This window comes from Leptopilina heterotoma, unplaced genomic scaffold (genome assembly GCF_015476425.1).
Source record: "Leptopilina heterotoma isolate Lh14 unplaced genomic scaffold, ASM1547642v1 Lhet_81, whole genome shotgun sequence".
Classification (NCBI taxonomy): domain Eukaryota; kingdom Metazoa; phylum Arthropoda; class Insecta; order Hymenoptera; family Figitidae; genus Leptopilina; species Leptopilina heterotoma.
Genome location: NW_025111185.1, coordinates 2619894 through 2626278, shown reverse-complemented (window position 1 = coordinate 2626278; position 6385 = coordinate 2619894). Strand labels below are relative to the sequence as shown.

The 6385-nt window shown below is 19.9% G+C and overlaps 1 protein-coding gene across 1 annotated transcript in view; it reads right to left on the bottom strand.

Annotated features, from left to right (window-relative positions):
* The window catches only part of LOC122511377 (RYamide receptor), a 199893-nt gene that overhangs the window by 171141 nt on the left and 22367 nt on the right, over nucleotides 1–6385 (bottom strand). The window lies entirely within an intron of this gene.

Sequence of the window (6385 nt, the reverse complement as noted above, 5' to 3'; positions counted from 1 at the left end):
AACATTTATATTTTATTGTATTTATTATTACTATTTATTACTATTTATAATTATTTATTATTATAATTCATGTTTATTATCAATTATTATTATTATATTTTTAGTTAAAAAAATTTCTTTTCTTTATTACTAGAATATTTAAAATTTTTATTATATGTAAAGAAAACCAATAATTATCAATATATTCCAGTGAAGATGAAGCCTCAAGCAGAATTTTATAATAAAAAAACATTCAACAAACCTTCCTCTGTTTGAGAAACAAACCTTCCAAACTATTATCCGTTTTATTTTTAAAGAATATAATATTTTTTATTATTGTAATAAAATGAAAATTCAAAACTTAAGAATATTTTGAAGAAGATAGAAAAAAATGAGAAAATTTAAATAATAAAAATATTTCACTGAAGAATAAATTAATTTTATTCACAGGGAACATAAAATTACTTGATTCAAAAGTAAAATATTTATTTGAAAACAGAGCAAGTAATCGATTATTTGAATCAAATAGACTTTTTTTCGCAGTATAAGTAAAAATAAATGCAGTAAAAATGGAAAATAAAAAAATATGAAAAGTACAAAACAAAAAAATATAAAAAGTACTAATAAAAAAATATGAAAGATACAAATAAAAAAAATATAAAAGCAGGGTTGCCACAAATATTTAATTTTACTAGCAAAGACCTACGCGCGCGTTAATGATTTAAAGAATTGCCCCGGTAGCAATCTGCCTACCTGCTTTCCACAGAAAAAATTTAATAATTTCAATTTATATTCTTGCATGTTTACAATAGTTATGATTTTTTAAAAAATCTCGGTATTTCAACTATATTATCATTTTCACGCCTCAGAAGCCATTTAAAAAAATTGCAAGAAGATCGAAGGCGGGGAAAGCAGTGATTTTTATTTTTTGTCACGGATTTTTCAGAAATCCTAAAATATAAAATAAATTAAAATCACTGCTTTCCCCGCCTTCGATCTTCTTGCAAAATTTTTTAATGACTTCTAACATTAAAATAAATAATTAGCAAACGAAAAAAATTGCTTCCAAGGGGTGGAAATTATAATTTAGTTTAAATACCGAGATTTTTAGAAAATCCTCGAAAAATCAAAATTACTACTTTTCTTGCCTTGGATTCTTTTGCGATTTTTTAATGGCTTCTGTTATTAAAATAAATATAATTATCAAGTGAAAAAACATGCCTCTACTCAACTCAAGTTTCAAATGTAATTTTTATACATGTAATTTTCTCATGAAATCCCTCAAACATTTTTTAAGCTCATATAAATGTAATAAAATTCAAACTCAAAAGATTTCAATTATAATTTCTGCAAATATTTTAATTTTCATTCTTATGTTTCTAATAATGGTTGGGGTACAGTTTTTCTAAATCGTATTTTCTAAAATTTTTTTTTCTAATAAAGGTGAATTTCTAAAAAACTTTTTTCTAATAAAGGTGATTTTGAAATTTTCTGTCTTCTAATAAAGCTAATTTTCTAAAAATTTATTTTTCTAATAAAGGTAATTTTCAAAATTTTTCTTTTTTCTAACAATATTCTATTTTTGTAATCACGATCAATAAGTACATAAATGATTAAAAAATAAAATTTACGAAAATTTGTTAATTCTTTAAAAAAATACTTGATATTTCGTTAAAAAATTATAATAAAAAATAGAAATTATGCAAATTACTTAACAAAATTTTTAAATAATCTAGTTAAAAATCGTAATTAACAAATTATAGGGATTTTTTCCCTAAAGATATTTAAAATTTTTTTAAAAAAATTTTTTATAAATATATTAACTTTGGAAATTTAAATGTAAAAATGATGCAAATTATTTTTTTTCAAAGAAGAATAGAATTTTGTTAACAAATTGTGATAAGAAATAGTAATTTTATAAAAATTTTTCTTCATTTTCAAAAAGAAACTTATAATTTTGTAAAGAGAATTGTAATTGAGAAACAGAAAATTTAATCTTTATTTTTAAACAATTTTCTAATTTTTATCAAAATTATGGAATTTTAGAAATTTTAGGAAAATAAATATTAGAAATTATAAATTTTTATAAAAACTTTTTTCAGAAAACAGATTTAATTAGAAATCGCCTTTTTAGACAAAAAGGTGTAGAAAATACTTTTTTTTAAAATAGTGTTCGCCTACCCTAATAATTGTTAGTATTCATCCGAAAAATATATTGAATACATTGAAATGTTGATAATTGAAGGAAAGAAATGTTTAATAGAATTTAGAAGTATTATTTTTTCTGAAATAATAATAAATAATAATACAAGTTTTCAAAAGAATATAATTATTTAAATAAAATGTAATAAAATTCGTTGCATAAATTCAATTATTTTTACAAGTAATAAAATTTTTCACATGAATTCAATTATTTAAAAAAAATTGATAAAATTCGTTGTAAGAATTCCATTATTTTCATAAATTATAAAATTTTTCCGAGGATTTCAATTATTTATAATACAATTTAAAGTGAATTCCTAGAAAAATAGAATTAATCTCTTAAATTTGTCGTAAGAATTTAATTACATTTCACGAATATAATTAAATTCTTCGTTGAAATTCAAATATTTTCACAATCTACTTTTTTAATATAAGTTCTCAAAAGAATTCAATTATTAAAAAAAAAATGTAATAAAATTCGATGCAGGAATTCAATTATTTTCATAAATAATAAGATTCTTTACATTATTTTAATTATTTAAAAAAAATTTGAAAAAATTCATTGCAAGAATTCAATAATTACTTTCATAAATTAATAAAATTCTCTTCACAGGATTTCAATTATTTTTAATACCTACAATTTTATGTAAATTCTTCGAAAAATGTAATTATTTTCAACAATTTTATTCAAATTCTTCGAAAGAATTCAATTATCAATTATTTTTAAAAATTCATGCTATAATGCTTTTAATATTCAATTATTATCTAAAAATTTTAAATAATATTCATTTTTAAATCAATTTTTATTGGAAAATTCTACAAGAATTCAATTATTTAAATACAAAAATAAATAATTTATTGAATAAATGAATGTTTTTCGAAACTAAATTATCATAAAGAATTTTATCAACAAATTTGAATTTTTTTCGAGAAATTCCAATAAAATTTTCAAGAATAATTAAATTTTTCGAGTAATTCAATTAAAATTGTATTAAAAATAATTGAAATTCCATGATGAATTTTATTATTCATGAAAATAATTGAATTTTTGTAAAAAAAATGTTATTATTTATGAAAGTAATTGAATTATTGCAAGGTTTGCTTAGAATTTTATCAAAAATTTTTTTTTTAAATAATTGAATTCTTTTGAAAAATTTTATTAAAACCGTAGATATTGAAAATCATTGAATTGAGAAAAATTTTTTGAAAATAATTGAAATTTTGCAGAGAATTTTATTAAAATTTTTGGAAATAATTGAAATTTGGAGAAGAATTTAATTATTTTTAAAGATAATTGAATTTTTGCGAAGAATTTTATTACTTTTGAAAATAATTGAATTTCTGCAATCATTTGTATAACTTCTCCAAAATTAAATTTTTTCCAGTTACTTAAATTATAAAAATCCCTGACTTTTCCCAGACCAATTTTACTTTCCCTGACCTGTGGCAACCCTGAAAAGGTACAAATGAAAAAAAAATAAAAAAAAGTACAGAATAAAAAAATAAAAAAGCACAGAATAAAAAATATAAAAAGTACAGAATAAAAAAAATATAAAAATACACTCAGGTAATTTTCTAATCATTATAAACAGAAGTAATAATCCTATATGAACATTTTCTCAAATAATATAAAAAATGTTTCCACATAGTCTAGATATTGAGATATATAGGGTATAAAATAATAAAAATAATTACATATGACTGAAGTTAAAAGAATTGAAACCATATAAAATATGTGTACTATTAAATCACTATTGGGATCAATGATCCTTCTTGGAGCAAATGAAATCAATTACAGAGATTAAGCGGAAAGTTTCACAAAAGTCAAGTCGGTCAACCGGACTTTAAAGGAACAGTGCGCGTCGATATCAGGCTTTCATATAAAACTTGAAACTCTGGGGTATTCTTTCCTTCCTTTCCTTCCATTCACCTAATATACTTGATGATTAAAGTGCTTGTTCATTATAAATCTTTCAAACTATACAATGATTCTTTTTTGTCATGCCATCGTGTTAAATATTGATGATGAAGAAAGAGAGAAAAAAAGAAATGTCTCGTCATTTTTATCTCTAAGATTTATATCAATTTTTTATAAGTCACTTCTTCGTCATTTATATATTATTATTATTATTATTATTTATCAAACCAATTTTTTTTGTCCTTTAATGGGTGGTCGAAAAGAAATTTCTTCTGAATTTAATTTTATCGAATCAACTTTTTTTTTAAATGAATTTAATTATTAATAAATTTTTTGTGTATGCATGCAGTATCCCTCCCTCCTTGCTTCACTTATTCTTTTGTTAACTTTTTATTTATAGAAAATAAATTTTTAAAAATAAAATAAATAGAGTATTTCAAAATTCGAATTTGTTTTAAAATTAAAAGAAAGTATTTTTTATACAAATATACTCTCGCGGAGAGAAATGTTACATTTGAACCAAATATAATATAATTGTGTTAAATAAATGTATATTTGTCTCTCAGCCTACTAACCCTTTTATTTTTTTAAACTCGACTTTCAATATCAAAATTTTATTTGGCCCAAGTCAATTATTTTTGGGCGGAAATATAATTTCTAATTGTAGCAAATAAAATTTGTTTGTAATAAATAAATTTCCGTTTGTCCGTAAGACAAATAAAAAAAATATATTATTATTATTATTATTATTATTATTATTATTATTATTATTATTATTATTATTATAAATAAATAAATAAATAAATAACTAAATAAATTCATTCATTCATTCATTCATTTATTAATAATGAATTAATAACAAAATTATTAATGAATAAAAATTATTGAATATCCTGCGGGAAATAATTGTAAAACTTGTAAAAAAATTTAATTCCGAAGTATATTATAAGTAAATGCTAAATTTATACATATTTTCAATTAATATTCAAAAAAGTATTTCAACAAAAAAATTCGTTGATTTCAGTTATTTTTTTTCTTTATTTCCTAACAGTTAATAATATTTTTATAATACTAATACTAATAATAATAAAAAATAATAATAATAAAATAATAAAAATAATAATAATAATTATAATTATAATTATAATAATAATAAAAGCAATTAAGGCAACAAAAAAAATTTTCGCACAACAAAAATGAATAAGTAAATTAAAAAACTTAATATCCTGGAAAGGTCAATTTTTTATAACAACAATTTATCATAAAACAGCGAGACAAGAGTATGAAGAAAAAAAAAATTTTTACAGAAAGTGAAAATAATGAATGAATGAATAAAGATAAAAATTTTTAATGATATGCAAGGAAAGTTTAATGAAGTGTTAGACATTGTTAAATGTATAATTAGTAAATAAAGAAAAAAAACGAGAGCACCTGCAAATGAATTCAAGAAAATCGCGCGACTAAACATAAAAGAAAGTATAATGTGAATAATAAATGATTAAACAACTTCCTTGGCACTGTCTTTATAAGCGATTATTTTGTCATTAGACAGAGAATTATTTTTTATTTTTATTATTTTTTTTTGAGAAATCATTAAGACAAAGTAATAATTTATTAAGATATTATTATTTCCTTATGCTTTTAAGATTCTTTGTGCGAATTAATGTTCATATGTGACCCTCTCCAAAAAAAAAAAATTCAACAATTTTTAGGTTATTTATTTGTTTCAAATAAATTTTATTTGTTTCCAATAAATTTTATTCGGTTTAACTTTAAATAAAATTTTACTTAGTTCGAAAATAAAAGTTTTATTTATGACTAATAAAATTTTTTTATTTAAAACAAATAAATAACCTAGTTGACTCTGAAACAAATATACTTTTAATTAACTCAAAGAAATTATATTTGATTAAATAATATTAATATTTTATTTAAATAAAATTTTTCTCTCGATGTATTGATTCAAAATTATTATGTTTAATTCAAAAATAATTTTTGGTCGACTGTATAATAAAGATAATTATGTTTGATTCAAATATATTGTTTTCTCAGTGAACGTTTTTGACAAAAAAAAATCTCAAAAAAATTGTTTTGTTCTATTGTTATTAAAATAAAAATTTAATTCTGTGGAATCACCAAAAAGACCAAAGAAATGGTATATTTGTCTCAGAACCAATTAGACTTTTTATTTGTTTCAAATAAATTTTATTTGGCTGAAATAAATTTTATTTGGCTCAAATATATGTTTTATTTATGTCGAATAAAATTTTTATTTAAAACAAATAA